The 12,630-nt window shown below is 38.6% G+C and overlaps 1 long non-coding RNA gene across 1 annotated transcript; it reads left to right on the forward strand.

Annotated features, from left to right (window-relative positions):
* The first annotated feature begins 8,809 nt into the window (after nucleotides 1-8,809).
* LOC139435038 (uncharacterized) lies at nucleotides 8,810-10,092 on the forward strand. Its single transcript, XR_011644321.1, has 3 exons — nucleotides 8,810-8,925; nucleotides 9,615-9,724; nucleotides 9,822-10,092. It is a non-coding gene; the product is annotated as an uncharacterized lncRNA (long non-coding RNA).
* The last annotated feature ends 2,538 nt before the right edge of the window (nucleotides 10,093-12,630 follow it).

Here is a 12,630-nt window from a genome sequence, read left to right on the forward strand (position 1 = left end):
GTTCTGCTACAATGACTTCCCCGGGAATCCAAAAACTTTCATCTCGTCATCTTTTTTTTAAAAATAAAGGCTTTAAACTTCATAAAGCTTCAACCCCACAAGCCAAGGCATTACATGTTGCATATTCAAAGTACAGATGTAGCGCTTTGTTTCAGACGCCTACCCGTGCGGGTCCGTGATCGGCATGGGGTGGGCCCCTGCTGAAAAGGAAAACCCCCCCGCAGGACTTGAAACGCCCCCTTTATAAATACATTTAATTATAATGAAACCAGCTGCAATGGATCATGGATCCACCAGCGGGAGCCGTGAAAAGCTGCCACACTGAAACTCATGTGAAATAAACAGCTGATCTACAGGTATCTGATATAGCGGATATTTGTTAAGATCCATATATGTCACGGATAGGATCATATTCTGTGCTAAGTAAGAGACATGTAATCATTTACTAAACATCACCATGTTTTTATTTAACAAAATAATGTTTAATTCACGTTGGCGTAAGTACAAAACCATCGCTATGTTTTTAGATCAGGAAATGCATCCAGGGTCAAACAAACGATGTTCGATCGTCATCCTCGCATTCATTTAATGTATCATATGTTCGCGAGTTGAAATGAATGCACTACATGTAATCCACGTGAGTTTACAACAACAACAATAATCGCTTTGTTTTTATATCACATCTGACCGGAGGAAAATGCAGCGGCTCTCACTACCGATCACCCTAATCGCACGGGCAAACAATAATATGTACAGTGTTAATAGTTTTGTGTATTATCAGTGTCTAATATTACTGCTATAATAATCACACATTGAGTTGTTGAAATCAGACCGTCGGTTTTTTTAAACGCTCTGAATGAAACGGCAGCTCTCAGGTGATCAGCTGTGTGTTTACACAATAAAATATGCATAGTAATGTAATACCTTCCAACACACATTGTAAGAACAGTTCTGTTTCATATGAGTGTTGAGAGCTGTATCCACAAATCTACTAATTTTGCCCTCAGTGCACCAGATTGATGCATTTAACTTCAATTTAAATAAAAACATCTTCTGTTGTAACAACAATAACATTATAAATAGTAACATAGCAATTGCACATTTACTGTAGCTTTGAGTGTTACTGGCCTGAGATTTTTTTATTACATGAATGAAGGTGACTGAGGCTTTTTAATATAGACTTTTCAGTGTCCCACATTTTGCACAGAACTGTCCCACATTAGGAAAACAGATTGTCTGAGACAACTTGGCACTAAGAGTACTAATATGTCTACCATTTCTGTTATGAGTTTAATATCTGCATGTTCTCTTTTGGTTTGATTAGGACACATCCTGGGGATTTCAGAATGTTACTGGATTTTGATTTATTGTATCGGCTTCATGTCGCAATATATTCCCGAAGTCTGAAATGCAAAAATGTTCCACATTAGGGCAATTCACCCTACATGTAATCATTTTGTTTATTTTTAACGAAATAAATGTGGTTTAATCCATCATGAAATTAATATAGGCTATTTACTTAGTACATATCTGACATTAACGATTAACACACTGTTCATACTGCTCACAGGCTGATATATAGTGTATTCATACCCCTCACTGTTTATTCATCATTCAATTCATTATATATTTTATTCTGTAGATTGTGAACATTACTTTTCACTTTACTGCTTGTTGCACCTGGTTAGAAGCTAAACTGCATTTCGTTGTCTCAGTAGGCCTACCTGTAATCTGTGCAATAACAATAAAGTTGAATCTAATCTTGAGCAGGAACTAATGTAGGCTAATATGTAGTTAATTGTTTACTGTACAGTAGTATTGTTTAACTTGAAGGTGCCTGATGTGAACATTTCCAGAATGTATTGTCTTCACTTTTTAAATGCCTCTGTGATGTGCTGCAGACCATATACCGTTCACCAGCCCAACCCCCCATGTGTCCTATGTTGTGGACCCTTTGTTTAAAACTAATTGGCCATCGGAATGTGTGTCACATTCCACAGCTCTCCCCCCACCCCCTCCGCACACAGAGAGACACAGGGAGATCACTCTTCTGAAATGAGAATATATGTGTGTAAGAGTGAAAATATGCTGCATTTTGAATGTCCGATAGTCCACCATTTCCACCGGAAATATCAAACATTTAATACAAGTGAAAAACAATGAACAAGACTTAACGTATTCATCATAATTAATTATATTTATTTCGTTTGGATGTAGGATTTTTGACTTTGTTTAGAGCAGTGATCTTCTACTATATGAACATTTTGGACCCAAAATCACAAAAAAAAAAAAACGTAAAAACAGATTTTGAAAATGTTTTATTTTTCATAACACAAACATACACAACGAAACCATTTAAAAGCTGGAAATATATACATGGGATGTTACTATGATAATGTGAAAGTTTGATTGAGGTAGCATGGGATTTCATTCTGATAAGGCAAAAGTGTTATTATAAATATAATACAAATATATATATATATATATATATATATATATATACACATTATGTACAACAATCTGTTTTATCTGTCTTTATCTGTGCCACGCTTCAAAGCGGTTTCTGTCAACTACGACACAGAGGGCAACATCACAGATTCCTCCTCCTCCATGTCAAAAAACAAGCTTAAAGCTTGACTCACGTTCAGAGTTCTCTTCATCATAGTTGAGTCTTCAAAACTCTAAATCTATCTAACTATATCTAAATTCTCAATGTTTGTCTGTCACTTTACTTCAATCGCAGTCTCCCCGCAGCCTCTCTTCGTCTCCCGCCGCCTGTCTTCGTATATCTTCGTCTCTCTCCATTTCCCGCCGTCTCTCTTCGGTTCCCGCCGTCCCTCTTCGTCTCTTTTCGTCTCGTTTCGTATCACTCCGTTTAACTGATTACCTCACCCCCTCCCTGGTAAATACATCCTGTTGAGCAGAATCTACAGTTTCCAGTATTTTCCGTTTCGTAAAATGATAAAATACGGCGAAGATAATAAAATATGTGCTTCCATTATTCATACTTCTGAAATATATCTGTATTAACTTTATATCATCGTATCTCCGTGTTTACTGGGTCTTTTTGCATGAAACAAAGACTGGGATATAGTTTCAAGCCAGTACTTTCGACAGAAATACACATATACATCCTGTTGAGCAGGATCTACAGTTTCCAGTATTTTCCGTTTCGTAAAATGATAAAATACGGCGAAGATAATAAAATATGTGCTTCCATTATTCATACTTCTGAAATATATCTGTATTAACTTTATATCATCGTATCTCCGTGTTTACTGGGTCTTTTTGCATGAAACAAAGACTGGGATATAGTTTCAAGCCAGTACTTTCGACAGAAATACACGGCAATGTTGTCCGGACTGTTGTTTTTATGCGGCACCGGCTTGAACAGGTCATGTGATCTGATCACGCCGGCGTGACGGTCGACTCCAAAGGGTTAATATTAAATACATATAAGTATTTTTACAACTTGTATTTAGAAATACTCTGTTGTAATTATTGATGCATACATGTGTTCATCCATTTAATGTGGCATCTGCTATAATGGGGTTAATGTATGATATTACTTAATAATACAATACATTATAATATATGATATGATAATTACATTTTAGTTTTATTCATTTCTTATTTCATAGTTTCTCATTATTATTATTTTTATCGCTCATCTTATTTTTGATTTTATTAATCTGTGTGAATCTGTGCTGTCCTGTTTTTCACTCTCACCCTGTTGCTGTTTGAACTACTGAATTTCACCACGGGATTAATAAAGGTCCATCTTATCTTATCTTAATGTATAAGTTGATTTACTTCAATCTACTGTACAATATTACAAGAAATATACTGCATAAAGCAAACTATATACTTTATTTGATCTAAAATATTGTTGTTTCTACAACGCCCATTGTGTATTTTGTGAATGAAGCGCCATCTCATGGTTACATCCTGTAATTGAACAAATGGGGAAATTGGGCAACGCCCTCGAGCAATTTGGCAACACCCCCAGCCACTGGCATCCGCTGGGCTTTTGACTGGGACACACCCATTTGAGTCTGATCTGGAGTGCTACATCTGTATGAGATTCAATAATAGTTATGCATGTTCATCCATGCAAGCATGTATGTCTATGCACGCTTAGGATCATTAGATTTAAAATAATCGAGTTAAGGCAAATACAAAAATATAGCATAATTTCATATATGCCTGATGGTACTGTTGGGCCACATTGGTGTAACTCATCACTTCTCTGTGGGTTCATTATTTACATTTACATGGTCCCTAAAACACTGAATAAATGCCTTTACCCTAGTCCTCATTATGTGTACACTGCAAAAACTGCAGATCTAACCAAGTGTAATAATCTTATATTTAGATTCTAAATCTAGTTTGTCTTGATTTGAGTTTAAATAGCTCATCTAGTGCTTTCTATGGAAGATTTTTTGACTTAATTCAAGTAAATGTTACTTGCCTTGTCTTGATAAGCAACGTAGTCTTTATTTTAGTTATGTTTAACTAGATACAAGGGACCTGTCTATAAAACATCCACTGCAAGGCTAAAAAGCCATATTTTAAGCACTGGTAGGCAAGAAAAAAAAAAGAAGAATTTCAAGCATCAGCTCTGTGGTTAACATAAGTTATTTTCCCAGCTGGTAAAGACAGTAAAAGACACAATTCAAACAAGAATTAACATCTCTTTTAATGATAATCACAAAATGAACTGATAATCATCATAACACACTCTCCTAAAGGATATGGACCAGAATAACTAATGATATGCATGACATTGACTCTTGAGGTAGGTGTGCAATACTCTGTTACTGCCCTGGAACTGGTAACAAGGTGGGGGTCCCTGAGCAGTGAGGACACTGTTGGGAGGGACTGCCAGCTACTCAGTACCCCCTCCCTCTTCCTTCAAGGAACGTCTCTTTCCCCTGTTATCTGGTCTCTTATTATCTATGGCAGTGATTCTCAAATTGGGGTACGCGGACCCCTAGGGGTACGTTGGAGTACTGCAGGGGGTACGTGAGATTTATTGTTATGTTAACGGAAAAAAACAGTGTGGGTTTTATATTAACAGAGTTACACATATTTCAAAACGTGAAGTGTAATAACTGCAGTGGCCTTCCTGTCACTGAGAATAACAAAGATCCTCAGTGAAGCATAGGCCCATGTTTCTCACTATATTGTAAGTACAACTTATTAAAAAGATCAGTTCAATGCAACTAATGTCGTCTTAGTGTTATTGCATGATGTTAAAATTGGTTTGCCATGAATTTAGTGATGGATTGTAAACATTTGAAATGTAGCATTTAAGTGTTTCTCAGTTACAAGGTTGTTGTTTTAATAAATCAGACACCGATGGTGCAGCACTGTGCTGTACCTCTATAGCAGGGGTTCTCAAAGTGCGGCCCGCGGGCCAATGGCAGCCCTCGGAAATGTTTCTGGCGGCCCGCGATAGTTAATGTGACACGCTGAAATGCATGCGTTATATTTTAGTCCTCCATGGTTTGTATCTAGTAAGAATTAGAATGGAATTTAAGAATGGTAAAACTGAGCCCCCTGGGTTGTCATTCCTAAATTATGAATGACAGCTTGTGGAAAGTTTGCTAGACTACTGGTTGCATGGCAACTAGGCATCTCGCGAGTTGCGGTTAAGCGGAAAATCTGTTGTAAGTTATCAGAATCAGAAACGGGAGTTAGCTAGCGATTCTAGCTAGTCACTGTCTGTAGATAACCCAACTTTGTGTCCTCTGCAAGTTCTTAATGTATACTGTATGTATAATTGGTTAGTACAATAAAGAAAGGATTTGTTTTGGAATTATTTTGTGTTCCGTTTTTTCTTGGGCGGCCCTCAATCCAATATTGGGTACCTAAATTGGCCCTCACTCATCAAAACGTTGAGAACCCCTGCTCTATAGGCATTTCTTCCCTAACAAATTGTTTTTGTGCTGATCAGGGGGTACATGGCTGAATTTATTTTTCAAAGGGGGTACATTATTGAAAAAAGTTTGAGAATCACTGATCTATGGCATAAGCAATACGGGACAAAGAACAATATCTTAATTTCTGAGGTTGTGGTGCTTTTCATTTATCACACCAAACTTTTTCAAATAATCCATGCCACATTACACATTTAAACATGAACAGCTTAACACACCAAGTATGGCTGAGCGATATGGATAACAAAAACAAATATCACAATATCTTTGACTTGAATTTTCACACACTTCATCAGATGTGGACGACTATAACGATTGCTCTCAGTGGTGTGTGCGAATCATAGGTGCGAATTTGGCGCTTTCTGCATTATTTAATTATGCGAAGAACCGCCCCTACTCTGCTTCTCATTGGCCCTGAAAGAAGAAAAACCTGGAATGTGCATCCATGTGGTGTTTGTCATCACTCATAAAGTCGGAAAATTAGTGACTTTATTTACCATGTGTTTGTCAGAAGCTGGATCAATGACAATATCCACTAAAAGATGTAAACAACGAATGCCAGTACTATATTATTTACATCGAGAGATCCTCCTGAGTCCTCAGTGGATGGCTGTTTGTGTCAAAATGATGGCAAACGAGGAATTTCCTATTTCACGAGGATCACCTGAACGCACCACAAGCCAAAGTCCGCAGCGCCAGCGGAATGTAACACGTTGTTCAGTTCACCTTCACCAGAGAGGCAGGACAGCGACCAAGAAGTGCAGTGCAGGTAACGTTAGTAACTGAACGTAGGAATAAAAGTCCATAGGCGTATGTAACATATTAGTGTTTTGAATTTATTAAGTAGTAGTACATTCATTGGTTAACTGTTAGCTGAATTAGCTAAGATAGCTAGCTAACTACGAAGCACGTGTTGCTAGCTAACCTTAACCTCACTAACGGGGTATGTAAAAATTAAGCTAGCTAACGTTAACTACTCTCAGATAAATAAACTGTCTGTAAGGAATACAAAATTAGCCGAAGTTAATATCATACGTTTTGTTTTGGTATTCAGTAATTGTATCTGTTAAAAGCTAGCAGTTAGTTACATTAAAGGAATGGTCCACTCATTAGATAATTATTCCAAACTTCAGTATTTAGTGAAACATTATGTTTAAATCATACCCTGAAGAAATCTGCGATATTCCCCGGTAAATAATGATTTTATAGCTGTTTTTTATCAAAACCTGTATATTCCGTCTGGCCGCCGCCATTTTTGCCATTTTCAGTAGTCACGTGATGGTCGTGACGTCATCCATGCGTTCACTTTGTCAACACACGGAAACATGGCGGGGTATTTGAGTTCGGACTCGTCAGCAGAGGAAGAAGTTTTGACCAATGTGAAGAGATTGGATGGAGGAATTCAACCATACATATCAGTATGACAATACGACACCCTCTGTCCTTAGACCCTCACATCGTACAAGGAAAAACTTCTGGAGAAAACACACAGTTTAAATGGAACATGGGAGAAACCTCAGGAAGAGCAACAGAGGAGGGATCCCTCTCCCAGGACAGACAGACGTGCAATAGATGCCGTGTGTAAATTGAAAAGATAATACATTTGCAACATAGGTAGTCCAAATGTTTGGAAATGCATGTGTGTATAATAGGAAGATGATATAAGATACTATATGTATGCATGTAGTACCACCCTTGCTAGCGATTCCCTCTCTAGTTTAGCATACTCAGCTTCGTTGTCCCTGGCCATAGAATCATGATTTTATGGGGCCGGAAAAAACTGGGGGGAAATACACACTAGCCGGTACTACGCTATATGGAAAGGCCACCAAAAACTGTCCTGGCCTGGACGCTAAAGGACGTTAAAACGGGGCTAGCCGCTGCAATGGAAATGCGCTATAACATACCTTATTCTTACTCCGAGCACTACTTCTGCTCCTCCGTCGCTTCACACTTGCAGAGGGCGATTTCTCAACTGGCCGAACTGGTGTCCTGGTCGGTGATGACACCAGAAAGACCGATGGTACTGCATCTCCATTAAGTAATGGTTGTTCCATAAATCCCATGTTATGTTTTATCATACTCTCAGAGTAGTCGTCCGGAAATTTGAAATGTTCGCTGCATACATGAGCCTGTAAATCTTTCGGTTCGGGCCGGCCACATTTCGCTAGCCACTGCCTCCGAATGTACTTCTTACGCTTACCTTTTGGCAACAGATGGAACCGAGCATTCCGTGGATTGTTCCTATCAGAATTGTGGCAATATTTCGCGATACAGTGAGGCATATTTGAAGAGAGAAACTACAGTAAATAACATGGAGATCAACGTGTCTTCGAAAACCAAACGCATGGTTTACGTCACGTCCGGAAAATGGCGGCGCCCACAGTGTTGATGTTATTTCGGTATATAATCAGTTTAAAATCACTGATAATGTCATCGGATTAAAAAAAAAAAAAAAAGACTGGCAGAGACTGGTCTGTTTTATCGGATGATAATTATTTAAAAATGAGTGTCATGAGCATACCATTCCTTTAAAAACGCAAAGGGTGGTGGTAGACTAGCTAACGTCGACCTAGCTAGTTCATAGTGAATCACAGCAATTTTACAATTTAGTGTCTGATGCCTTTAATGTGATTCTTTTTTGGGGTTGACTTTTAAAATGACAGTGGCCGTCTTTTCCTGTAAATTACAGAATGCTTCTTCATGGTGAGATGGATAGATTTGATGACACAACTGTGTCACTCTTAAAAGGTAAATCTCTTGTTAATTATTTAGACATCTAACATCTGTTTGCTGTGTTCTCTGTATCAAACCTCTATTGATTTTTACACTCAGGTTTTGGACGAGATGGGACGAATTCTAGAGGCAGGCAACAAGAACTTCACTGACCAGATCAAAGCCAGATGGTAAAGCTTTTGCGAAAATGCGCTGTTCTTTGGAGTGTGGAACAAGTCGTTGAAGCCACCAATGGGTCTGGATAAATGTAAGCATAATGTATAGATAACACTGATGTTTTATAGGTTGGGGGTGACCATTTAATGGCCGCATGGGACAGGACAGGATCTCCTTTTTGATGACTGAATTATGGCAAAATGGTAGTTATAAAGTAGTAGTGGTCACTAGAGGGTTTAAACACTACTACCTTATGTCATGTAGTGACCCTTATTGTTTTGCTTTCCCTTGTGCAACTGACAACTGACAAGTGCTTTTTATATCCCCTGCAGTGAAAGTGTCAGGGATATTATAAATTCACCCCGACCGCTGCCCCCCCACTATCCAGCCAAACTTTCAGTTTGCTGATCCAATAACTGCAATCGTTTTTATTTCACTCTTTCATTTCGCTGTGCACATTCAATATCCCTAGGAGAACCGTTTGACTTTGGTGATCCCACGCTCTCTGTCTTATTCAGGCCAATTTTGGAAAAAAGTGTAGCACCAGTTTATGTACAATTTCCCAAGGTGACATTAAAACATTAAAATTCATGTCGCTTCAGGGATACACGCATACACTGTCGTTCACCAACAGCATAGTTTTTCCATGATTAGCTTATACTCCCTTGGGCTCTGCACAGAAATATTTTTTTGCTTTTGTGCTTACTTTTCAGTTACACAACACTTAATGTCCAAAAACAAGCACAATGCATTTGATCATGTATCCATATTGTTTTTCAGCTGGACAAGCGATTGCTTTGATGAAGGCACTTCCCTCAATGTTTCCTTCCCCAACTGCCGCACCCAAAAAGCTTGGGTCAGCAAGTGAGGCACTATTCCATGTTCTTGAGGTGAGTCTGAGTCAGTATCAGTTAAACTCAAATAAAACTTGATATGCCCTGAGGTTGAATTTGTTTCTACTTTTTGTCTCTACTTTGTTGCTCTCAGCCATCTGAGGACCCCAATACGTTTCTCCAGAAACGGCCCATCACCAGTCCAGTCATCCTAGACTCTACTAACCTCCTCCTGGCTATTGGCAAAATCCCACTGATGACCCTACCTAGGGAAATGATGCACGAGGCTCCACTCATCCTGATGGGGTGTTTTTACACCTTCCACCTCACCTACCCCAAATGTGTTGCTACTCTCCTATCCGTCATCCAGACTGAGGTACTGAAGGACAGTATTCACGAGCGTGACCTTACTCATTCATACAAAAAAGCAATGGCTGAATGGGCAGAATTCACAAAAAAGTAGAGAACTTGAATTCTGTGTCCAATGTTTGTCAGTTCTATGAGGATGTATATATGTTGAAGAGCTTTGTTCATTTAATAAATGATCCTGTTTGTTATGGACTGACTTAATAAAAACGTGTTTTTTGAAAGAATTGTCATCACTTATTTTAAGAGCATGTGTTCTAATTTAGCTCCCTAAAATCAAGAATTTCATTACGTGTAACTTGTTATCGCTTTTATCCAAAGCGACTTACATACTCAATACTGTGGGCAATCCCCAAAGGAGCAATTTGGGGTGAAGTGTCTTCAGGGACACAACGACATGCTGACTGCAGTGGGGTTTGAACCTATGCTCCCCTGACCCTAACACCAACGCATTACCCACTGCGCCACACGCCTCCCTAAATCTCATTTTAAGTAATTTGATGCTAAAAGTACCCTAGTTTTGAGTGATAATAGGCTTCTTTTGCATTAAATAGGCTTAACTAGATTGCTTGAAATTAGTCTTTTTAATCTTATTTCAAGATTGTATGTGCTATAATGATAGTCGGACAGCCTGACTTGTTTTAAGACATCTTATCAAGTGAAATTTGCTTACTTCACTGGCAGTCAAATGTGCTTGTTTTAAGTGCAAGCATGCTTATATCTAGAACGTTTGGCCTTAAATTTGACAGGGCGTTTTTGCATTTTTGTATAATGATTCAACTGTAGAAATATCAAATTACAACATCAGCATTATCTTTCTAAACATTCTAAACACAGATTTCCTTGATAAGAAAAACTAATTATTTCATGAAACAAAAAAAGGTTGATTCGGTTCATGTCAACCTAGTGGTGCGGAGCAAAACAATGATGAAAATAAAAAGCAAATGTCAAGAAATCCGGCAAAACATTTATATAACATAGAATCATCTGTGGGTAGATGTTTTGTTTTCTCTTCTGCCCCGTTGCACTGCAAGTGAGTGTTTGTGTGTAAATGATGCAATGATAATTGAAATCTGAAGATAAATAAGCGTAGTTGGACGGTAGAGAGATGGGAGTCATGGAGGAAGAATAAAAGGAGGGAGACAGTGACAGAGGTGGGGTACATAGTGTAATGGGAGGGCAGGGTGAGTGATAGATGATAGAAGATAGGTACAGTAGGAAGGAGGCAGGAGGGATGTGGGTGGGATGCAGGGAAGATGGAGGAATGATAGAAGGATGGTGGGAGTATAGAGAGAAGAAGCAGGGAGGGGGGAACAACAGTGGGAAGGATGGAGGAGGAACAGTATGTCATGGATTGTTTTATTCTCATCCAGAGGCCAGTGAGAGGAGGCAGACACCTGCTGATTATTCTGTTGTATTATCTAACACTAAAGAGAGAAAATATGTTTGTTTGTGTATTGGCAGTGTTAGATAAGAGCTTCTGTTGATAAAGCAAACATTTACACTCTGGTTATTCCCTTGGCTCCTCTTCCTTTTCGCCTTTCAAGTTGTCTCTCCTAATTTGTCTTCCCCCCCACTGACTGTTTCTTCTCCTGTATTCCTCTTCAAGCTGTCCCCTGCTAACCTACCCGGTCTTCCTCTCCTTCAAGTGTTAGCTTTCTCTCTCATCCCTTCCTCTCCATTCTTCCTTTCCCCTTCCCTTTCATCTCCCCCTTTCTGCAGAATTCTAAATCGGATATTCTCATGGTACGTGTCCAAACTGCGACAAAGAAATACATTTAAAAAATCATTCTTAAAATCTGTCCAGTCACCATATGTTAAATAAGCAAGCTCTAACAATGCATGGAACTGAACACACACATTTTTGAGAGGGCAGAAAAGCGGATAGAACTCCTACACATGAAGTGCATCAATGCTTCTCCCTACTACTGCGTGTACAGCGCTTTCTGTACCTGTGACTACTGCATTGCATGTTGATGCTCCCTTGAGGCAGGCAGTCTCAGACGAAGTCACAACATTAACATTCATGGAATGTGTGGAAGTGCTTGTGTGTGGAGAAAGCAAGGATGTTACAAATGTACCTGTATACTCCTAGTTAAATATGTATGTTGGCACTCACTGTACATCCCACACATGAAGAAATTAGATTCTTACCCGAGAGTCCCTGTGGGGAAAAGGAAAAACTTCTAATATCTTTTCATGAATATGAGAAAATGGGTTTGCTGTTGCATGAGTAAAGGCATGAACTGAGTAACTTACCTATGTCTCTTGACACATTGATTAAATATTTAGTCTTATATACTGTATGAAAAACTTTGACAAAGATGTTTGTGGGACAGTTCAGTATAGGGTATTTTCTTTTTACATCCCTGAAGCAGTTAATTATTTCTCATGAGACAACATCACCAGTACACAATTTATATTCAGTCTCTGCTTTAATTGTTGAAGTTTATACTGTGGAATGTGTGTGAAACTGAGAGTGACTTGTCATTTCAACATACTAATAAATGACAATCACCAAGTTCATAAAGATTTCAACGGTATGACATGATATATAATAAATCTGAATATATGTTTATAGTTACATTTAGACTGAC

Source organism: Pseudochaenichthys georgianus, chromosome 13 (assembly GCF_902827115.2).
Source record: "Pseudochaenichthys georgianus chromosome 13, fPseGeo1.2, whole genome shotgun sequence".
NCBI lineage: Eukaryota > Metazoa > Chordata > Actinopteri > Perciformes > Channichthyidae > Pseudochaenichthys > Pseudochaenichthys georgianus.